The sequence below is a fragment of the Helianthus annuus genome, chromosome 10 (assembly GCF_002127325.2).
Source record: "Helianthus annuus cultivar XRQ/B chromosome 10, HanXRQr2.0-SUNRISE, whole genome shotgun sequence".
Taxonomy (NCBI): domain Eukaryota; kingdom Viridiplantae; phylum Streptophyta; class Magnoliopsida; order Asterales; family Asteraceae; genus Helianthus; species Helianthus annuus.
The window spans coordinates 63,391,709-63,417,847 of record NC_035442.2 but is presented as its reverse complement, the minus strand read 5'-3'; positions in this window follow the sequence as shown (position 1 = coordinate 63,417,847).

Below are 26,139 nucleotides of genomic sequence, written 5' to 3'. Positions count from 1 at the left end.
TCTTTTCTTGGTCTTGCGAGTTATTATCGCCGCTTCATAGGGAACTTCTCGAAGATTGCAGTTCCTCTAACTACTCTAACTCAGAAGAATAAACCTTTTGAATGGGGTTCTAAGCAAGAAGAAGCGTTTCAGACCTTGAAGCAGAAGCTTTGTGATGCACCTATTCTGACTTTGCCCGAGGGTAATGATGATTTTGTCGTTTATTGTAATGCATCGAAATTGGGTCTTGGCTGTGTTCTGATGCAAAGGAATAAAGTCAGAGCCTACGCATCAAGGCAATTGAAGGTGCATGAGAGAAACTACACCACTCATGATCTTGAGTTAGGTGCAGTTGTTTTCGCTCTCAAAATCTGGAGACATTATTTGTATGGCACAAAATGTGTGGTTTTCACTGACCACAAAAGTCTTCAGCATATTTTCAATCAGAAAGAACTCAACATGAGGCAAAGACGTTGTGTCGAACTCCTAAACGACTATGATTGCGAAATTCACTACCATCCTGGTAAAGCGAATGTTGTGGCTGACGCATTAAGTCGTAAGGAACGTACTAAGCTTCATTGTGTTCGTGTTCAATCTGCTATTCATGCTCAATCCAATATTCAAGCACGCATTTCTCAGGCTCAACATGCTTGTGTTTCACAAGACTTGATGGGTAAGGAATTACCCTATCACATTAAGCCTGATCTTATGCTGAAGGAAGATGGATCGTATTATTTCATGGACCGTTTGTGGGTCCCAAGCCTAGATGACCTTTGCACTTTGCTTATGGATGCGGCCCATAAGTCTCGCTATTCTATTCATCCTGGCTCAGACAAGATGTATAAGGATCTTCGTACTCAGTATTGGTGGCCTGGTATGAAGAAAGACATTGCCTTGTACGTTTCAAAATGCCTTACTTGTCTCAAGGTTAAAGCCGAACACCAACATCCTTATTTTCTTTTGGAGCAACCAGAGATCCCAGTTTGGAAATGGGAAAACATTGCCATGGATCTCATTACCAAACTTCCGCGCACAAAGAAAGGTCAGGATGCCATCTGGGTAGTTGTTGATCGTCTTACTAAATCAGCGCATTTCTTGCCAATCCGTGAGGATTTTTCTGCTAAAAGGCTGGCCAAAATCTACGTGGATGAAATTATATCTCGACATGGTGTTCCTTTGAACATTATTTCTGATAGAGATGCTCGCTTCTCTTCTCGATTTTGGAGAACCATGCAATCTGCTATCGGGACCCAACTTAATCTGAGCACAGCTTATCATCCACAAACAGATGGCCAAACTGAAAGAACAATCCAGACTTTGGAGGATATGCTTAGAGCTTGTGTGATCGACTTTGGTGGTAGTTGGGATTCACATCTTCCATTGATTGAATTCTCCTACAACAACAGTTATCACTCCAGCATCAACATGGCTCCTTTCGAAGCTCTCGATGGTTGAAAATGTCGTTCACCAGTCTGCTGGAATGAGATAGGTGAGCCTCAGCTTACGGGACCTGACCTCATTCTAGAGATAACTGATAAGGTTAAGAAAGTTCGTGATAACCTTCAGACAGCTCAAAGCCGTCAAAAGAGTTACGCGGACCGACGACGCAAGCCCTTGGAATTTCAAGTCGGTGATCGTGTATTACTTAAGGTCTCACCTTGGAAAGGTGTGATCTGATTTGGAAAGAAAGGAAAACTTGCACCTAGATACGTTGGACCATTCAAGATCGTCGAAAGAATCGGTAAGGTAGCCTACAGACTTGATTTACCTCTTGAACTTGGTAATATTCATCCAACCTTCCACGTATCCAGTCTCAAGAAGTGTCTAGCTGATGAGAACCTCCACATACCGCTTGACGAGATTCGTGTTGATAAAACATTGCATTTTGTTGAGAAACCTGTGGAAATTATGGATCGTGAAGTCAAATGGATTAAGCGCAAGCGCATTCCTTTGGTTAAAGTTCGCTGGGAATCTAAACGTGGACCTGAGTTTACATGGGAACCTGAAGATCAAATGAAGGCGAAGTATCCGCATCTATTCTCACGAATTTCCTCTAAACAAATTTCGGGACGAAATTTCCACAAGTAGGGGAGACTGTGACATCTGTTCTTGTAATAATTGTAAACAGTTCAGTTATCAATGAAATAAATTTATTTAATCCCAATGTTTGTTTGTTTGTGTTTGATGTTTTTCATGTTTTGGTTTTTATCCAATTTCAAACTTTATATCGCTTTCTGGAGAATTATACGCAAACTGGTGCTTGAACGTAATCCACGTGACAAATACTCCGGGACATCAATTTATGCTTAACATACCTTAAATAACCTTTACATAACTTAGAAATAAGTTTTAAAGGCTTTGGTATGGCAAAATCAAGTTAATTCGCTTACAGGGACTAAAATTGACAAACTGCGAAAGTATGCCGATTTGAACTGTAACGAACATTCCGGAACATGATCATAAGTTAAACACACCCTAAATATCCTTTACATATCTTAGAAATAGGCTTTGAGGGGTTCGGTGTGCTAAAATAAACTTTATGCTCATTCAGGGACTAAAAGCGTCAAAAAGTACATAAGTTTGCATTTTCACGCATAACTTACGTTCTGAATACATCCGGACATCCAAAAATTTATACAAGCATGAAAATATTTTATTTTAGTGTTTGGCATGAGAAAAATCCATTCGTCGCGCAATTTGGATCGTCTTTCGCGCTTATGCGCATTCCGTCGTAATTAAGCGAACATCACGATTGTATGACCAAACGAACCGACATCCGTCATATTTTTGAGCATGTTTCATGTCCACAATGTTTAAGCATCATTTTAGGGCCTTAAAATTGGCTTGACGGGCCTTAGAAGCATCAAAATGAGCTTTAAACACCAACAGGGACTGAAACTGTCATTATGCAAACTTGTTTCTGAACTGTAACTCCCACGCGGCCCATGTAAGGTTTTGTGCATGTTTACGCAGGGTGCGAGAGCCTCCCAGACCAGCAAAACCAGTTTAAACAGCTGTTACATTCACAAAAACCCATTGCAAATGGTATTTCTTAAACAATGGACTGATACTAGGGGCTCTAATGGTTTTCCAAAACAAGGGGTACACATGGACGGTTGAGATTGAAGCACGTTTTTCGATAAACGATGTTAATGGTTCTAGGAAAACTATAAATACCCCCACCCTTTTCACCCCCAACTCACTTGAATTCTGAGATTTTCTCTAGGTTGGAGTGGTTATCACTTCATACCTGAGAAATACTTGGAATTCAATCTTGCGGGGACCTTCTGTAAGTATTCTTTCGCGTTTTTCATTCGTTTAAGCGTTAAAGTCAAACTGCGTTTGACTTTCTGCATTGACCAGTTTATGGTCAACGCGAAGTTCGTTTGAACTTCATAACGTGAGCGTAATCACGATGGTTATAGTCCCTAGTGACTATACCTATTGATTACCACGTTATCTAGGCTCAGTGACGAGTCGTAGTTTCCGCCAAAATGCGTTTTCTCACGTATTTTGTAAGCAAACTACTCTAGGGTATTAAAACCCTTTGTTTTAATACCAAACCTATTTTCTAACCTTACTAAACATGTTCTAGCATGTTTAGCTCATCGCTTTTAGATTTGTGCTCGTCTAGGGTCGTTAGGTAAGCGATCTAAACAATCGCTTATACTTTCGAACCCGACCCATTTGGTTGCTCTTTAGGATCCAACCAAATACTTTAGGTGACCATAGTTGTATAGGGAATAACCTTCCGAGGTTATACCTTATGGTCACATCGTTTAAGTAGTTGTATGATAAGTAGTTCTTATGCCTTAGGTAAATTACCAAAATACCCTTTTTGCGCTAAAATTCATTTTAAGCCTATGTAACATAATTTTTAGTATCTAAACTGATTTAACAACAATATTTAACATGTTAAGGCATATCTTACTTGTCATAGGGCTAGTTAAGCGTTCCAAACGCGTTTTACGCGAACGACGCGTTAAAGTGGCATAAGCTACCTAAACGGGTCGTAGCGGGTCAAAAGCACTTAGGATAGGTTTCGTTTTAGTATGTAGGCTTTGTTAAACCATATTACATAAGTTCCCACACTTATTTGGTTTACAAACCCTCGTACTACCCGATCCTCCGATTTGGTCCGTTTATTAATATAGATACCTATATTAGGTGCCGTTTGAATCCGTGATCTTCTAGCTTGCTTGGTGGTTATCTAAAGTCTATTGAGCAATCTCAAGTGAGTACATAGTATCCCTCTTTTACTGTTTTTCAAACATTTTGGGGTGAAACACATGTGCCTACTTGTTACTTTCATGCTTTCCATGTTTTCACAACTTATGCTTGCTATGTTCACTAGTACACTTATAGTACATGATTTCATTATGTTTTGCGACGTGTGTTTACTTGACATGCTAGCACATCATTTTACATTACATTTATTTTGCTATGTATGTTCATTTAACATGCTAGCACATTGATTTACATGACTTTTCTGCTTTGTATGTTTACTTAGCATACTTAGTACATTGTTTTCACATAACTTGTTTACATTTGGTATAACATTTGGTTTGTTTAACGGTTCTTTATTACATTCATTAACACCGATCATGCCGCTCGGTAGTAACTAATGGTACCATAGGACTTGACAAATCCCGTTCCTGACATCCTAGGTTTGTTTAGGTGTAAGGAATGACTGAATCCGAAAACATTTTACTTTGATAACCTTTACTCTAAGATTATCCTGCTGTCTCAAGGCTTGGATGTATGCGTTAACTTACTACATAAATGTTTGTATCATTAAAAACATGCTTTTACTTTGCAAAACATAACTTTTTGATACATTCAAAATACTTTGTTTTGTACATTTTTACATTTGGTTTATGTGACAAACTACATGACTACATTTTGGACTTTTAAACATTGACAATGGTTTATACAAGAACATTTGATGGTTGGTTTAAACATGGACTTTATTCATTGGTGGTTTGTTTAAGTGACTTAAGTAACGAGGCGTGTGTAGTATGATATAAGCATGGTGGATACGCCGCTGGTACTTCCTATATATAAGTGCTTGTATTGTATTACATGTCGTAGCGTTACTTAAATCATTTAGTTTGGACTTATACATTTTAAGCAAATAACATATTTTTCATAAGACTTTGTTTTACAAAAACAACTTGTTTATACAACTTATTTTTACTTGGTTATTCATTTAACCATACATTACTCTTTATCTATACATATCATTTTTATCGTTTTTCAAATAATTTACAAAACAAGACATTTTACAAGGTTCATGACAATCTTTTATTTAACACTTTTCTAAAACCTAAGTCATGAAACCTATTTTCACAAAAACCTATGTTACTCACAGGCATTTTTATGCTGACGTACCTATTTTCACATGTGTTTTCAGGAGCTGTTGCTGAGGATGTTGATCGTGACACGCTAGGGTGGACTTGGGCCTTAGTGACATAAAATGAAGATAGACTTAGTTTAATTATGAACTCTTGTTTCTTTTATTTTATGACAATATAACTCTTTGGTTCTTATTTTAAGACAATGTAATTCCACCTTTGGTTATGAATAAAATGTTATTTTAATTACCATGGTTGTGGAACAATAATTCTGTTACAACACTCCCCGACGTTTCTGCCACGTTTTGCTGTTTTACGTGGTCGGGGTGTGACATGGAATTATAATTCCGCTTGAAAGCTTAATTCCGCAAAAGATGTAATTTCGTGTGAGTCAGTTTGGTGCGGAATTAGGAAGCCTATAAATAGCTGTCATGTAATTTCGTTTGGATCAGTCGTGTATGTGTGTTTCCGGAGCCGAAGTGTCGTTTCACTGTAAACTTTGTCAGATCAATCAAAAAGGCATTTAAAATAACTTGCAAGCTGAACACCTCGTTTCGTCTGTTTCCACTTTTTGTTTCGAGCCAAAATTCTTCTGAACGACTCGTTCGGGTCTGAAAACGATCCTACAAGATGATTATAGCAATCTGTATTTCACTATGAGAGAATTACTGGTGATATTAATGGGAAGTTATGGTTTCAAGAAGTTGATGTCTGTTGATGAGGGGATTCACGAATGAGGGGATTCATGAATGAGTTTGTATGATAAACAAACCTTGATGTGCCATAATGTTATTGATTTGATACTAAGTGATTGATGATGTTAATTCTCATGATAATTGATGATTTTAATTTGTATGATGATTGATGATGTTAAATGCTAAGGTAATTAGGGTTAGCAGGAATCACGATGATCTGTTATGGATCAACGAAGAAGGATTCCCGACGAAGAACCCAAGTCGACGAACAATGATTCTTCGTCGACTGGTCTCTGGCGAACAATTAAGGGTTCTTTGCCGCCATCACTTATTGACGAAGTCTGAATCTTCGCCGTGAAGGATTCTTCGCCAGCGTTGATTCTTCGCCGTAGAGCATCCCACGAAAAATGGACTCTTCATTGAGATGATGTGAGCAAACAAACACAACAGTTGTAACAATTTATATAGTTTATGACTTGTATGAGATTTGAATGATTGCTATCTGTTATGTGATGATCTTTGTTATGAATGCACACTATGATTATACGTGAACAATGTGAATGTAAACTGATTACGTGTACATGAACACCATAGGCTTTGACTGATTAAGTGTGAACAAGTAACTAGTCATACCGAGCAAACCAAGGTGAGTTCACTTATTCCAAATACAAGCATGCGTCCGGTGGGGACAATCAAACAGACAAACAAGTAAACGGGTTTTCATAAACCCACATCCTTGTAGAGGATGTGAGGCAGTTTTCACAAACCCATATCCTTGCAAGGGATATGAGGCAGTTTTAAGTAAATGTTGATGTTGGATAATACACTCACTTTCTATCACTTATGTCCCGTTATACTATCGGGTTAGTTGCTTGTAGGGCAACGGGGTTATTAGTTGATAGCGCTATTAGGTTTGGCACCCTCACAACGTACCTGGATAGGACGGGCGTAAACTAATAACTTTAAAATCATGACCAATGTTTGATAGAGCATTGGAGAAGGGCAAAAAGGAGTCGTCTGCGGTATCGAGTTATTATCAACATAACATAACATGGGTCAATACTTGGTAACAATCGGTTAAACAAACTGTGAACTCACCAGCGTTGTCTGATACACTTTTCTGCCTGCTTGTAGGTCCTTAGGTACACTGTCATGAAACTTGCTGTCTGGGTAGCTATTTTTGGGGGTATGACATTCTAAACTCAAGTTTTATACAATTACAGTATTTTGTTAATGTTTGAACATCATCAACGTAGTGAAATTTTTATTTATGAGACCTCTAGAAAAAAAAACATTATTACAAAAATAAAAATTAAAAAATAAAATATAATAAAGTGAAAAAAGTTGGTAAGCTTTATCTTTTGGAAAGACAATTCAACAATTTAGTATAGAAACTATCTTAATTGCATTAAATACTACATCATAGTTCACATAAAAAATTAAATACTAATAATATCAATCATTTAATTCAAGATATATCACTAATTTATTTTAGCTATATAAATAGAACCATCTACCAAGACTTGCATAAAGCATTGTCACTTTTCTATACCACATAACCTCATACGTCAAGAATAGTTGCTACAACACGATGCTGTTTATAGAGTTTCGTCAAATATCTCACATAAATTGTTAAAGAATTGATGAAATCCTATGAACAGTCAGCATGTCGTGGAAAATTATAACCATGTTTTTGTGACCATTATTTTCTATTTACATTTAAGACTAGTTGCTACAACATGATGTTGTTCATAGTATTTCTTCAAAATTACACATATCATTGTCAAAGAATTAATAAAATTCTATGAACCGTCAGCATCTTGTAGATAATTATAGCCAAGTTTTTGTTGTCCTTGTTTTTCTGCATATAATTAAGCTTTGGTTCTTTTTATTTTACTTGTTTTGAATTTCTTTTCTATGTGTCTATGCTAAAATAGATGTATTATTATTATCATTATTATTTGAAAATTTAAAGTGGAACTCTATTTGATGATCAAGGGTTGTAAACTTGAGAAAAACATCACATTTAAAACAATGTAAAAAAATTAACTGTTGAATATGAAAAACTATCTTAACTGTGTTACCTACTACATCTTATTACGAATGTGTAGTCAAATAACTCAAAATCTTAAGCACTAAATTCAAGTGACATCACTACTTTATTTTAGTTATATAAAAAGATCTGTCTAGGAAAACTTTTATATAACATTATCACTTTTCTTGCCCACATAAGAATTATAATCTAGCTTGCCTTCATTTACCTATGTCATAAGTTTATTCATAAATGATTCCGTGTGCAAAATTTGAGGGTTTCTATTTATACTATCTGATACATTATGATGTTGTTTTTAGAATTTCGTCAAATATATCACGTATCATTGTCAAAGAATTGATAAATTCCATGAAGAGTAACCAAATTTTTTTAGATTTTTTTTTCGTGTCTTTACTACAGTTACATGTAGTATTATTTATTATTACAAGAAAACTTAAAGTTGAGCTCTCCTTGAAGGTCAAGGGTTCAAGCTTTATGAGAAATATCGTATTTCAAAAAAACTGTCAAAAATTAACTATTAATTACAAAAACATATCCTAATTGCATTAATTACTACAAAATTTGAGGGTTTCCGTCTAGACTAAACGCTGCAACACAATATCCCATAATTTCGTAAAATATTAAACATATCATTGTCTAAGAATTGATGCAATTCCATAAACACCCAACTTGTTGTCTGTAATTGTAACCAAGTTTTTGTAACCGTTATTTTTTAACATGGAACCACGCCTTGCTTCTTTTATTTTACTTGTTTTGATTTTTATTTTGTAGGTGTCTTCGTTAAAACTAGATGTATTATTATTATTATTATAAGAAAGTATACAAAATTTTAATACAAAATAAAGAATACTCGACTATGAATTCTCCCATATGACTAACATTTAACCATAAAAAATCAGAGAACCAAAAAACGAATAGAAACCCGATTTTGTACTAGAGAGATGAACAAAAAAATTTGCAATATTGTTGTTAGTCAGTTGATTGCATCTATAAAGTCCTTCTTATAAATAAAAGAACACTTAATGTAAATTCTATAGCAATACTAACCATTTAATGATATATCTAGTATCTTCTAGTGGAAAGTTCAAATGAGAAGAATTTTTTTGTAAGAAGAAGAAAGAAGAAGTTTCAACCAATAAGAATGCTTAATTTTACTTCATTTAATATTTGCATTTAGTTTTAATATAAGGGTATATTGGTAAACTTTACATAGATCATTAATTTGTAATCTTCCTCTTTAATAATTAACTAACTTAAATTTCTAACTCCTTTTCAAAATATATAGTTTTTCAAATTAAAAAACAACTTAATTTTAAGTGTAAAATAAACTAAAATGTTTGTAAGATAAATTACGAGTTGTGTAGGATATATAATTCGAGGTATGTAGGATAAATTTCGACGTGTGTAGGATAAAAATCTATAATATGTAAGATATATGTAGGAAAATTTTGATATGTGTAGGTTTTGTAGATTATATGTAGGATAATTAATGATTAGTTGACTAATTAATTAAAGTGTGAAAAATTAATGAGATAAGTTATAAATGAATTAGTATTTTACCAATATGTCATTTCTTCCTTTTCTTCTTTCAATAATTTTCTTCTCAAATGAACCTCCCCGATATCTTCTAATCATGTAATTGTGGCACATCATGTCTATCATCTAATGATTTGTTGTTAGAACAAACAATAACAACAAAGTAGGCAAGGTTTTAACTTGAATTGAAATTACATTTTTTAAAAGCCTTTAAGACATTCCTTTTTCACCCTTTTAAGCTCAATGACTTATTTGTTTATTTTAGCAATATAACTTCCTTTTTTGTTGGGTGCACTAAGAGGTGGTAAGCGATCTTTCTAGTTCTAACATCTTATTCATAATATTAATTTGGTTATTGTGTTCCAATGTACATATCCTTTTTTAGAAAACTAACCCATATTAGGTAAGTGTGAGGGACCGGAGTTTCACTATCACATGGAACCCAATAAAATAGCTAATATAACATGCAAAGTATGGCTAAATTTAATTTTACGACGATCCACGCAAAGTGATAGAACCCTATTTTAAACAACCGCTTCATTAATATTCTTTACCAATAAGAACTTATCGAAAAAGAAAACTTTCAAATATTACACATTTAATAACCGAGAAGTTCTAGTTACGAATTATATAGGAATAAAATTAATAGTGCGGGTTAGAACTGTTCATCCGACACAACATGGTAAACTTAATGTCAAGTCTCCCAAGCTTCCAATCTTGCTTCATACGACACACTTGTTGCTTCATTATTCCACGTTTACAACCACTAGATCCTTAAATACACGTCAACTCCAAAATTCGTTATCACTACCACCTACCTTATCCTCCCTAGTTCACCATGCTTCCGATTTCAACCATTACCATCTATGTAGCGCTTTCATGAACCCTAAGTTAATATGTTTCTTTGAGCCCTTAATTGGCTCCTCAATTGTTGTACTTCAAATAGATGCTTTTGGTGTCATGAAATTATAGTGACGATCTAAGGCTTTGAATAAAACCTTTTAGCCAAAAACCATGGTTTGAAATGATTGTAAAGTTGCTAATCGAAGAACGGTATTAAATGAAAATGTTAGTCTAGGTAAAACGAGTATAAAACTGGAATAAGAATTGAAGTGTAATGCATCCGAAGGAATAACGTTCCAATGTTTGCGGCTAAAATTTATACCATAACGTACAAAACAATGCATTTATGTCAAAGTACTAACTTTTAATTAACAAATTAAACATCTTGTGATTATAAAATTAAAGAGGATATAGAATGTTGAATTTTTTTTTTTTTTGAAAAAAAAAATTGTTGTTTATCTTTGCATTATGATGTATTTTTTAAGTTGATTTTTGTTTTAAACTTGTAGTTGTTTTTTAAATTTTCTAACCGTAAGTTTTTTGTTTCTGTTTGTAGTGTCTTTCCATCATAACTTTTCAACCTCTGTAACTAAATTTATTGACATCATGTATTTTCATTAAGAAAATCGAAATTTGCTTTAACACAAACATATTCTAAACTCAAGTTTTATACTATTACAGTATTTTGTTAATGTTTGAACATCATCAATCAACGTAGTGAAATTTTTATTTATGAGACCTCTAGAAAAAAAAAACATTATTACAAAAATAAAAATAAAAAATTAAAATACAATAAAGTGAAAAAAGTTGGTAAGCTTTGTCTTTTGGAAAAACCATTCAACAATTTAGTATAGAAACTATCTTAATTGCATTAAATACTACATCATAGTCACATAAAAAATTAAATACTAATAATATCAGTCATTTAATTCAAGAGATATCACTAATTTATTTTAGCTATATAAATAGAACCATCTACCAAGCCTTGCATAAAGCATTGTCACTTTTCTATGTGACAACTCGAATTTCCAAGATTTCTATTTCGCATTTATTGCACGTTCATGTATTGTTTAGTTGTTTATTTGCACAAATAATTGGCTATGGAACTGTAACGTTTTGATACAATGAGTGTATTGCGTGATTATGCATGGTTATGTGTTAATTCTAAAAGATTTGGCAAATAATGGAAAGTGGTGATGAAACTGTGAAATATACAACTTGTGCCTGTAATATGTAATAGGTAATAACTGAGGGTGCATAGGGTGGTTAGTGAAACTTAAATCATACTTAACCCTAATCCCTTCTCACTAATCATTTGCACACAAAACTAAGCACGTACTCTCATATTCTCTAATTCTCTGGCAATCATCATCATCCTCATCGTTGGCACAAGTGCTTCATCACTCTTGATTCCTCTCCTTCTCTAGAATCATTCAAGGTAATTGTTTATGGATTATTGTAATACTTGTAAACCCTAAATGATTGTTGATTGTATCAATTCTTGATTCTTGTGAATTCTTGAAAACCCTAGTTCTCCATATAATGTTCTGTGATTTTGATTTGATTCTGATTATAATGATAATGACACTGAATGGTTGTTTAATCGATTGGTCTGGTGATTAAGAATACATGATTGATGTGATAATTGAATTTATGCTAGACAGATTCAATGTGATTAGGGTTCTCTTCGTCATGAAATGTGAAAACGTAACTGTCCTGATCCTTTTGATTCTGTGCAATGTTTGGAATTCACGCATGATGATTGTCTGAGTTTTTGTAACATTAGATGTTGTCCGACATTTAAACCCTAGCAAAGGGGGTCCGAGTTTTAAGTGATTGGTCCGAATTTTTTTGTCAATTGAAACCCTAGTCCGACTTATACACACACCACACTTTGTCCGAGTTTCTTTTGCACCTGGCTTGTCCGAATTATATGAAGATGCTACATGTCCGACTTTTAAACTTGTGATTGTGTCCGAGTTTCATGAGAGGAACCTAGTCCGACTTTGTTTAAGTGTTTGAGAGGTCCGAGTTTTTGCATGAAGAGGAGGGATGTCCAAGTTTTAACCCCCCCCCCTTCACTTGGTCCGACTTTTGACCCCCACCCCCTCACATGTCCGAGTTTAATCCCCTTATCTTCCATGTCCGACTTTTAGGTGGGAAGCCCCTTTATTTGTTTGTCTGAGTTTTGTGAAGGACACAATCCCATGTCCGAGTTTTGGGGAGGGGGGGGGGATTGTTGGTCTGATGTAATGTTAACCCTGTTATCTGCACGTAGTCCTGTTAAGTATGTAACGTAGTTAAACATTGTAAACCATTGATAAGTTGTTAAGTTGTGAACTCTAATTATTTGTTAACTCTCTTAAGTTAACTAGTGCAGTTAAGTCAATATCCCTGTTACACGTGTTAATGGTGTTAAGTGTTAACCATGATAAGTGTAATAGTTCTGCGAAAATATGTTATCTCGTTAAGCATGATGATCTTGTTAAACACGAAGACCCTGTTAATTGTGTTACTGAATAACCATGTTCGTATTAACCAAGAACTCTATCGTATGTGATACATGATGTTAACTGTCAAACGCTTTATGATATAGATTACCTGCGTATTAATTCGAACATGAACTGATTTATTACACGTGCACACAATAGGACTTGACTGATTACTTGTGAGTGCATAACATAGCATACCGAGCAAACCAAGGTGAGTTCACACTCTTACTAAGGCATGGGATTCCTAGGGCACGGGAATAGGGATTGAAGGAATGAGATTGAATAGAATCGTACTTACACTGTTACTAGACTACCATAGCATCGTCCTCGGTTGTGAAGGACACATACGTAAAACCTACGTATACTTGTATTGCTCATTGTCCTCAGGTTGCGAAGGACACTCACGTAAAACCTACGTGAACTTATACTCACTACTGGCTCGGTTGTGTCAGGCACTTACGTAAAACCTACGTAAACCCCCGCGTACCCCTATCCTCGGTTGTGAAGGATACTTACGTAAAACCTATGTAAACTTGTACGTATTACTGTTCTCGGGATGTGTAGAACACTTATGGTTACGAATAGTCTAGTGGTTATACAACATGGGAAGCCCCCACCAATAGAACATACTATCGGCCCAGTAGAGCCACATGTTACAAACGAACTTACTATTACGCATTTACTTTCTGTGAACTCGCTCAACTAGTTGTTGACCCTCTGTTACATGCCTTGCAGGTCGTTAGATACATGGAGCTTGCACAGGGAGGAGCTGGTCGTTGTGGGCTTGGATCGTGATTGTCTTGTTAAACACTTATGACATTTGATACTTTATTATGATGGGTTTTATTTATACGCTTCCGCTAAACAGTGATAACTTACTCATGTTTTGGAACACCTTTCATATGGATTTGGTTTGGTTTAATGGCAATTACTTTTACTATATATATTGTTCTATATGATTGGTGGCTTGATCCTGGTCAGTCACGCTCCCAAGCGGTGATACTCCGCAGGTGGATTTTGGGGGTGTGACATCTATACCACATAACCTCATCCATCAACTAGTTGCTACAACACGATGCTGTTCATAGAGTTTGGTCAAATGTATCACATAAATTGTTAAAGAATTGATGAAATCCTATGAACAGTCAGCATGTTGTGGAAAATTATAACCATGTTTTTGTGAGCATTATTTTCTTTTTACATTTAAGACTAGTTGCTACAACAGGATGTTGTTCATAGTATTTCTTCAAATATTACACATATCATTGTCAAAGAATTAATAAAATTCTAGGACCAGTCAGCATCTTGTAGATAATTATAGCCAAGTTTCTGTTGTCCTTATATTTCTGCATATAATTAAGCATTTTTTATTTTTATTTTACTTGTTTTCAATTTCTTTTCTATGTGTCTATGCTAAAATATATGTATTATTATTATTATTATTTGAAAATTTAAAGTTGTACTCTATTTGAAGGTTAAGGGTTGAAGACTCGAGAAAAACATCACTTTTAAAACAAAGTTAAAAAAATAACTGTTAAATATGAAAAAGAAACTTAATTGCATTAACTATTACATCTTATTAAGAATGTGTAGTCAAATAAATCAAAATCTTAAGCACTAAATTCAAGTGATATCACTACTTTATTTTAGTTATATAAATAGATCTGTCTAGGAAAACTTATATATAACATTATCACTTTTCTTGCCCACATAAGAATTATAATCTAACTTTCCTTCATCTACCCATGTCATAAGTTTATTCATAAATGATTCCGTATGTAAAATTTGAGTGTTTCTATTGATATAATCTAATACTGTGACACCTGTGTCACTGTGACCGTCAAACTAATTCCAAGCCAATGAAATTTTGTGTTTCATACATGGGATTGTAAAAATATGTGTATCATTGTCACATATCTATTCTTGTTCGACCTGATGCGTAAATATAGCCAGTTTAATGCAACAAACACTCCGGAATAGTGACATAAGCTTAACATACCTTAAATAACCTTTACATAACTTAGAAATAAGTTTTGGATGGTTTGGTATGCCGAAATCAAGTTTATTCGCTTACAGGGACTAAATTCGACAAACTGCAAAAGTATGCCGATTTTTACTGTAATGAACAATCCGGAACTTTATCATAAGTTAAACATACCATATATAACCTAAACATGGCTTAGAAATAAGCTTTGATAGGTTCGGTGTGCGAAAACATGCTTATATGATCTTACAGGGACTAAAAGTGTCAAAAACGGCGTAAGTTTGCATTTTCTCGCATATCTTACGTTCTGACCACATCTGGACATCCAAAATTTTTGTACACACTAAAATATTTTTATTTTAGTGATTGGCATGATAAAATTCCATTCGTCGCTTAATTTGCACCGTTTTTGCGTTCGTTACGACTTCCGTCGTAATTAACCGAACAACGCGATCGTACGACCAAACGAACCGACATCCAAGATGTTTTTGAGTATGTTTTGAGTTCTCTATACTTTAACTTCATTTTAGAGCCTTGAAATGAGGTTAACGAGGCTTAAACGTGTCAAAAATGAGCCGAAATACAAGTTTTGCAAGTTTAGGGGCTAAATTGTCATTTTTGAAAGTTGCTGGTCTGCGGGTCCCTTACGGACCGTATGGACATGTGCTTACGGTCCATAAGCAGTCCCCAGATCAGCAGAATTGCAGAAACACTGAATCTGGTCATTTCCTCTTGTTCCAATGGTTTTGATCAATGGTTTTTCATGCTATGGGCTGGTTTGTGTGGAGAACAAGTTCCCCAATCATTCTTTGACAATTTTATGGCCTAGATCATGCCCTCTTCTCCAAGAAATGATCCTAACGGTTGCGAAAAACTATATATAGGCCATCCCATTTCACTTGTTCCTTGCTTATTTCTCTTTCTCTTCTTCACATCTGACTTGGGAGCTCTCTCAAGCATTGGGACTTTGTCTTCTTTGTTGAAAAGATAGCAAGGACCCTTAGTGAGCATTCTTTCATTCTTTTTATGGCTTTTTCCTTATGTAGTGCAGAAAGTCAAACGTTTGGCCAACAGTTTGACTTTCGGTTTTGACCATCAATTGGTCAAGTCAAAGTTCAATTTAACTTTGAAACGTGATTGTAATCACGATAGTTATACTCCTTCATGATTATAACCGCTGATTACCACGTTAGCTAGTTGTAGTGTCGAGTCAAAGTTTCAGTCAAAATGCGTTTTAGCACGCATTTTGCCTCGGAACTACTTTAGGGTATCAAAGCACTTTGTTTTGATACCAAATCAGTAGGTTGGACATGTTTTGACATGTTTAACTCGACACTATTAGTTTGTGCTTGTTTAGGGTCGTAAGTTAAGCGGTCTAAACAACCGCTTATACTTCCGAACCTGACCCGTTTGGTCGATCTTTAGGATCCGACCAAGCTTAGTTAGTGATCATAGTTTCATAGGGAATAACCACTGAGGTTATACCTTATGATCACATAGGATTGGTTAGTCATTTGCTAGTTAGCTTGTATGCCCATAGGAAATGACCAAAACGCCCTTTTGAAGCTAAAATCCGTATTTTGCCTATGTGAACATATTTTTGACATATAATCTGATTTAGTAACATGTTTAGGGATAATTGGGCATGTAAGACTTGGCATAGCACATAGTTAACCATCCGAACATAGTTTTACGCTAATGACGCCTTATAGTAGCTTATGTTACCATAATCTGTCGAAACGGGTCAAAAGCACTTAGGTAGAATTTCCAATCAGAATGTAAGGTCTATTAAATCATACCATATGAGTTTAATTACTCATTTGATTTATATAACCTCATTCTATCCTATCTCCCGATTTAGGTCCGGTTATTTACATAGTTACCTATATAGGGTGCCGTTTGATTCCCTGATCACTCTAGCTTTGCTTGGTTGTTGTTCAAGACTTCTAAGCACCCTCAGGTGAGTACATTGTCCCCTCTTTTACTGTTTTCAAACTGTTTTGGGGTGGAACACATGTGCCTACTTGATACTTTCATGTTTCCCATGTTTTTATATCATATACTTACTATGTTCAATAGTACATTATTAGTACACGATTTCATTATGTTTTGCTATGTATGTTCACTTAACATGCTAGCACATTGATTTCCATATACTACATTTTGTCGCATATGCTCATCCAGCATATGGACACATTGTTTTACATTTTGAACCGTTGTAACCATTTGATCCTTTGAACCGTTGTAACCATTTGATCATTTGAACCGTTGTAACCATTTGATCCTGTGAACTCTTTGTAATCATTTGACTATGTAAACCATTAGTAACCGTTGCTTATGTGAACCGTTTGCAACCGTTGACTAGATGAACCGTTGGACTATGTGAACCGTTTGTGACTACTTGACTATATGAACCATTTGTGACTACTTGACTATGTGAACCGATTGTAACCGTTGATTGACATGAACCGTTTGAAATCAGTTTGAACTGTTGGGTTAGGGACGTGATTAGGTAACGAGGCGGGTGTAATGTGTTAAAAGCATGGTGGATACGCCGTTGGTACTTCCTATATATAAGTGCTTTTAACACATTATATATCGTTGCGTTATCTAGATCACTTGGGCAATGGTAAACAAAACAAAGTTGTAATACAAGGTTTTTCCAACAATATATTATACTATTCGAGTTTTTATTCCAAAAACGATTTACAAATCTGGATTTAATCAAACAAATGTTTTGGGGTTAAGAATCATTTCTACGAAGTTTTTTTATAAATTATAACCAATTTGATTTGAGTTGGTTAATTATGTCGCAATACTATACTTTTCAAAACAGGGTTTTTAAATAAGTATTGCAGCATGCAAACTAGCCATGAATCTGAAACTCATACAAAACCTATGTACTCGCCGGCATTTTTATGCTGACGTACCTATTTTCACATGTGTTTCAGGTACAATAGTTGATGATGCTTGATGATGATATTGGTGTATTCTCACATAGGAATGGACAAGGCCTTAGCAACTTTAAAACTTGGAGGATAATAGTTGTATTTATCTAATTTGTATCAAAACATTTAATTTAATAATTCAATAAAACGAAACTATTTATTCCATGGTTATGAAACAATGATTCTGTTACAACACTCCCCGACGTTTCCGCCACGTTTTGTTGTTTTACGTGGTCGGGGTGTGACAGAAAAGTTGGTATCAGAGCCAATGGTTATAGAGAATTAGGTTATTAGTAATGCTTTGACCTAGACTATAACCTTCCTAGGACCCTAACGCGAGTTTACTTGCGTTTAGTCATAAAACAATACCGTCACCTATCCTTATGTGATAACCACAACGAGAACATAATAACGAATCCGCTTCGAAAATTAATCATCTGTTCTTGGATGATTGATTACTAGGTTTTGAACCTTCTATTATAAGGTTTTGAACCCTCTGTTATATGGTTTTGAACCCTTCCGATTTAATTCATCCTTGGCTTTGTGCCTTTTGAGTTTTCAAAATCTCGTCAAAGTTTGGGTCTAAATAATGTGAACACGTGCGAACTGGAAGAGTGAATGCCTGTACCCTGAGTTTTCTGTCTAAGGCTAGAGTGTTCGTACAAATCCGCAGTATCGGACCAGTCACTCTTACCTGGGAACTCTTGGGGTGAGTGTTCACTTATAGGCGAGCATGTCTTCAGTGATACATTATATTGACCTATTTACTTTGATTTGTCACAGTGTCGTTTGTTTGTTTTAAGTAACGAACAAATGATCACAATCATTATGCCTGGTCGATATTCTTAACATCCAGTTTTGAATATCCAGTAACATCTCACTCGTTTTTCCCTCATTTTTCCTTTGCTCTTTTAGAATATGCCTCCTCAGCGTGATCAAGCTCAGGATGCCGCCTTGGCAGCTTTAATCACTCAGCAAATCGCTGCTGTACTCCCGAACCTTATCACCCAGATAAATCAGGCAAACAATAACAATAACAATGTTCAATGCACCTTTAAGACATTCAACTCAGCTAAGCCATCAAAGTTTTCTGGGTCCCAAGGAGCGACTGCACTTCTGCAGTGGTTCGAGAGTTTAGAGAGCACCTTCAGACATGTTCAATGTCCAAACGAGCGAAAGGTAGATTTCGCATCTAGTGTCTTTGAGAAACGAGCTTTGACGTGGTGGAACGGTGTGGTGAGAGATAGGGGTGCTGATGTGGCACTGGCTCAAACGTGGGAAGAGCTTCGAGCTCTAATGATGAAGGAATTATGTCCTCGTCATGAGATCAGGGTCTTGGAAAGGGAATTTGACGATCTTAAGCAAGTCAGCGGTGAGCATCGAGCCTACAGGGACCGTTATGAGGAATTAAGTCTGTTGTGCCCAAACATGGTTACGCCTTTGGATAAGGCAATCGAAAAGTACATCGATGGCCTCCCTGACTCAGTACAGGACATTGTGACTGGTAGTAATCCCACTACAGTTAGACAGGCCATTGAGCTATCCGCTACCTTGACTGAATCTCAGATCAGGAAAGGTAAACTTTCCCGAAAAAGTGACAAGAAACCGGTTGAGGAATCGAAACCAAGGGATGAACAGACTGAATCCTCCAAGAAGTCAAAGAAGCGAAAGGCTTCTCAGAACTTCGTCGTGGTTGCTCACAATGATCAAGCCATTCCCAACCAACCAGCTCAACCCCCTGCTAGGAAGCCCTACAACGGAACTGCACCTTTGTGCAACCAATGTAGCCTACATCATCATGCTGGTATGAAGTGCCGCACATGCCAAGTTTGTGGACTCATAGGCCATACAACAAGAGTTTGCCCAGCTGCAGCTGCACCAAATCAAGCTGGCAACAATCCTGCTCAAGGTCGTTTTCCACCGGGTTCTTGTTTCAACTGTGGCGAGATGGGCCATTTCCGAAGAAATTGCCCAAGGCTTGCTAATGCAAATCCAGCGCAGGGATGAGCATCTGACCGACAGAAAAGACAACACTGTTTGGAAATAATCAATCTTTTTACATTATTTTCTTTTGTTGTCAAGGTCTAAGAAACAGTTGTTGTTGTTTATAAATAAAGCTTTTTATTTTACATCGCAATATATTGTTATGGTTGCATGTATAAACAACATATCCCCTACAACACCGACAATTAAAGAGTCGCATTCCTTGAAGAACAGACCTACCCCCAAATTTCTCCCATTTCATGATCTCTTACGTTTTCCATGACAATCCTAAGTACCTGTTTTCCTCCAAGGAAACAAAGTACAAGGCGCAAGTTACAACTCTGGACGAATACCCAATCCTTGATAGGATACCTAAGGGTATTTCCGTAAGTCCTTAATTGTTGTATACCTTAATTCGAATATAGTGATCCCTAGTAATCAAAAGTCGATTTTTGGAGGATCATTGTATCTTTTCAGATAAGATGCTTCAGGACGTTGAGGCCCATCGACTAGGTTCCTGGTATACCTTAAATACCCATGTTCAAATCAACGTCAAGTTTATAGCAACCAATAACAAGATAATAATCCAAGAGAAACATTTTTGTGCCTATGTGTTTATATGTTAACCCAATCAATGATGTCTCAAGCTTGTTGTAATTCAATCCCTTTCACATCACAAAACAAACTGTGCGGACTGTGCAAGGAATTACGTAATTATGGAGGCCTACATAATTATGGAATTTAGTGCACAGAAACCACATCGAGTTTTGTCATGAGCCTTGAGTGAACCCTGTTCATTTCAAATTCTGATGAAGCATCCGTTGAAGAAAAATGAACTAGCTATTCATTTTTCACTTCTGAAAGAATATCCGTTGATGGAAATGAATATCCGTTTGTTTAATCCTTCATTTCCGTTCTGATGAAGAATCCGTTGAGGAAAATGGATTATCCATTCATTTTCGCTTCTGAAGAATATCCGTTGATGGAAATGAATATCCGTTTGTTTAATCCTTCATTTCCGTTCCGATGAAGAATCCGTTGAGGAAAATGGATTATCCACTCATTTTCGCTTCTGAAGAATATCCGTTGATGGAAATGAATATCCGTTTGTTTAATCCTTCATTTCCGTTCTGATGAAGAATCCGTTGAGGAAAATGGATTATCCATTCATTTTCGCTTCTGAAGAATATCCGTTGATGGAAATGAATATCCGTTTGATTATCCTTTTCATTTCCAATTCTGAGGAAGCATCTGTTGAAAATGACTCCGTCCGTTCATTTTCGTTTCTAAAGAATATCCATTGAAGGAAATGAATATCCGTTAGATTATCCTTTTCATTTCCGATTCTGAGGAAGCATCTGTTGAAAATGACTCCGTCCGTTCATTTTTGTTTCTTAAGAATATCCGTTGAAGGAAATGAATATCCGTTTGATTATCCTTTTCATTTCCGATTCTGAGGAAGCATCTGTTGAAAATGACTCCGTCCGTTCATTTTCGTTTCTGAAGAATATCCGTTGAAGGAAATGAATATCCGTTTGATTATCCTTTTCATTTCCGTTTCTGAGGAAACATCTGTTGAAAATGACTCCGTCCATTCATTTTCGTTTCTGAAGAATGTCTGTTAAGGAAATGATAAGATTATGCTTTGCATATCTCTAGTGGTTATATGACACAAAGTAATAGACAGACTCCTACGAATAAATTTCGGGACCAAATTTCCTAAAGTAGGGGAGACTGTGACACCTGTGTCACTGTGACCGTCAAACAAATTCCAAACCAATGAAATTTTGTGTTTCATACATGGGATTGTGAAAATATGTGTATCATTGTCACATATCTATTCTTGTTCAATTTCGGGCTTTAAATCGCTCTCTAGAAGGTTATACGCGACCTGATGCGTAAATATAGCCAGTTTAATTCAACAAACACTCCGGAACAGTTACATAAGCTTAACATACCTTAAATAACCTTTACATAACTTAGAAATAAGTTTTGGATGGTTTGGTATGCCGAAATCAAATTTATTCGCTTACAGGGACTAAATTCGACAAACTGCAAAAGTATGCCGATTTGTACTGTAATGAACAATCCGGAACTTGATCATAAGTTAAACATACCATATATAACCTAAACATGGCATAGAAATAAGCTTTGATAGGTTCGGTTTGCGAAAACATGCTTATATGATCTTACAGGGACTAAAAGTGTCAAAAGCGGCGTAAGTTTGCATTTTCTCGCATATCTTACGTTCTGACCACATCTGGACATCCAAATTTTTTGTACACACTAAAATATTTTTATTTTAGTGATTGGCATGATAAAATTGCATTCGTCGCTTAATTTGGACCGTTTTTGCGTTCGTTACGACTTCCGTCGTAATTAACCGAACAACGCGATCGTACGACCAAACGAACCGACATCCAAGATGTTTTTGAGTATGTTTTGAGTTCTCTATACTTTAACTTCATTTTAGAGCCTTGAAATGAGGTTAACGAGGCTTAAACGTGTCAAAAATGAGCCGAAATACAAGTTTTGCAAGTTCAGGGGCTAAATTGTCATTTTTGAAAGTTGCTAGTCTGCAGGTCCCTTACGGACCGTATGGACATGTGCTTACGGTCCGTAAGCAGTCCCCAGATCAGCAGAATTGCAGAAACACTGAATCTGGTCATATCCTCTTGTTCCAATGGTTTTGATCAACGGTTTTTCATGCTATGGGCTGGTTTGTGTGGAGAACAAGTTCCCCAATCATTATTTTACAATTGTAAGGCCTATTTCACGCCCTCTTCTCCAAGAAATGATCCTAACGGTTGCGAAAAACTATATATAGGCCATCCCATTTCACTTGTTCCTTGCTCATTTCTTCTTTCTCTTCTTCACATCTGACTTGGGAGCTCTCTCAAGCATTGGGACTTTGTCTTCTTTGTTGAAAAGATAGCAAGGACCCTTAGTGAGCATTCTTTCATTCTTTTTATGGCTTTTTCCTTATGTAGTGCAGAAAGTCAAATGTTTGGCCAACAATTTGACTTTCGGTTTTCACCATCAATTGGTCAAGTCAAAGTTCAATTGAACTTTGAAACGTGATTGTAATCACGATAGTTATAATCCTTCGCGATTATAACCGCTGATTACCACGTTAGCTAGTTGTAGTGTCGAGTCAAAGTTTCGGTCAAAATGCGTTTTAGCACGCATTTTGCCTCGGAACTACTTTAGGGTATCAAAACACTTTGTTTTGATACCAAATCAGTAGGTTGGACATGTTTTGACATGTCTAACTCGACACTAAAATCCATATTTTGCCTATGTGAACATATTTTTGACATATAATCTGATTTAGTAACATGTTTAGGGATAATTGGGCATGTAAGACTTGGCATAGCACATAGTTAACCATCCGAACATAGTTTTACGCTAACGACACCTTACAGTAGCTTATGTTACCATAATGTGTTGAAACGGGTCAAAAGCACTTAGGTAGACTTTCCCATCAGAATGTAAGGTCTATTAAATCATACCATATGAGTTTAATTACTCATTTGATTTATAGAACCTCATTCTATCCTATCTCCCGATTTAGGTCCGGTTATTTACATAGTTACCTATATAGGGTGCCGTTTGATTCCCTGATCACTCTAGCTTTGCTTGGTTGTAGTTCAAGACTTCTAAGCACCCTCAAGTGAGTACATAGTCCCCTCTTTTACTGTTTTCAAACTGTTTTGGGGTGGAACACATGTGCCTACTTGATACTTTCATGTTTCCCATGTTTTTATATCATATACTTACTATGTTCAATAGTACATTATTAGTACACGATTTCATTATGTTTTGCTATGTATGTTCACTTAACATGCTAGCACATTGATTTCCATATACTACATTTTGTCGCATATGCTCATCCAGCATATGGACACATTGTTTTACATTTTGAACCGTTGTAACCATTTGATCATTTGAACCGTTGTAACCATTTGATCATTTGAACCGTTGTAACCATTTGATCCTGTGAACTCTTTGTAATCATTTGACTATGTAAACCATTAGTAACCGTTGCTTATGTGAACTGTTTGCAACCGTTGACTAGATGAACCGTTGGACTATGTGAACCGTTTGTGACTACTTGACTATATGAACCATTTGTGACTACTTGACTATGTGAACCGATTGTAACTGTTGATTGACATGAACCGTTTGAAATCAGTTTGAACTGTTGGGTTAGGGAAGTAATTAGGTAACGGGGCGGGTGTAATGTGTTAAAAGCATGGTGGATACGCCGCTGGTACTTCCTATATATAAGTGCTTTTAACACATTATATATCGTTGCGTTATCTAGATCACTTGGGCAATGGTAAACAAATCAAAGTTGTAATACAAGGTTTTTCCAACAATATATTATACTATTCGAGTTTTTATTCCAAAAACGATTTACAAATCTGGATTTAATCAAACAAATATTTTGGGGTTAAGAATCATGGCTACGAAGTTTTTTTTTGTAAATTATAACCAATTTGATTTGAGTTGGTTAATTATGTCGCAATACTATACTTTTCAAAACAGGGTTTTTAAATAAGTATTGCAACATGCAAACTAGCCATGAATCTGAAACTCATACAAAACCTATGTACTCGCCGGCATTTTTATGCTGACGTACCTATTTTCACATGTGTTTCAGGTACAATAGTTGATGATGCTTGATGATGATATTGGTGTATTCTCACATAGGAATGGACAAGGCCTTAGCAACTTTAAAACTTGGAGGATAATAGTTGTATTTATCTAATTTGTATCAAAACATTTAATTTAATAATTCAATAAAACGAAACTATTTATTCCATGGTTGTGAAACAATGATTCTGTTACAACACTCCCCGACGTTTCTGCCACGTTTTGTTGTTTTACGTGGTGGGGTGTGACAAATACAATACGATGTTTTTAGAATTTCGTCAAATATATCACGTACCATTGTCAAAGAATTGATAAAATTCCATAAAGAGTAACCAAATTATTTTAGATTTTTTTGCGTGTCTTTACTACAGTTACATGTAATATTATTTATTATTACTAGAAAACTTAAAGTTAAGCTCCCCTTGAAGGTCAAGGGTTCAAGCTTTATGAGAAATATGGTATTTCAAAAAAAAAAAAAATTGTCAAAAATTAACTATTAATTACAAAAACATATCCTAATTGCATTAATTACTACAAAATTTGAGGGTTTCCGTATAGACTAAATGCTACAACACAGTATCCCATAATTTCGTAAAATATTAAACATATCATTGTCAAAGAATTGATGCAATTCCATAAGCACCCAAATTGTTGTCAGAAATTGTAACCAAATTTTTGTTACCGTTACTTTTTTTTAACATGGAACCACGCTTTGCTTCTTTCATTTTACTTGTTTTGATTTTTTATTTTGTAGGTGTCTTCATTAAAATTAGATGTATTATTATTATTATTAATATTATTATTATTATTACTATTACTATTATTATTATTATTATTATTATTATTATTATTATTATTATTATTATTATTATTATTATTATTATTATTATTAGAGTTAATTGCCCGGATAGTCCCTGTGGTTTCACGTTTTTTCACATTTAGTCCCCACCTTTTGGAAATAGCAGGTATGCTCCCTATGGTTTGTCATTTTGTTACTCAGGGGACTATCCGAGTAACAAAATGACAAACCATAGGGAGCATATCTGCTATTTCCAAACTAACTAACATCTACTCAGGGGACTATCCGAGTAACAAAATAACAAACCATAGGGAGCATACCTGCTATTTTCAAAAGGTGGGGACTAAACGTGAAAAAAACGTAAAACCACAGGGACCATCCGGGCAATTAACTCTTATTATTATTATTATTATTATTATTATTATTATTATTATTATTATTATTATTATTATTATTATTGTAGGATCGTTTTACCGACCGATTGAGTCAATAAGAGGCAATACACACTGTTTGAGAGGCGGAATCAAACAAACAGCTTTGAATCAGTAAGAATGGAGTAGAAAACAGAAAGTTCACCTTAATACTTGCTTCTCATTCAAAAATTAACTTGATTACACGTAGGAATTTTGGCAGCACTTCGTTACCACTTTCTAATTCCGTACCAAATGAGATAGCCAACATACATATATATAGTGCTCTAATTCCGCACCAAACTATAACATGTCAGTTCATGCGGAATTACCTATGGTAATTCCGTGCGGAATTAGACAACACAACTTTCATGCGAAATTACAATAAAACCCTTAAACTATAC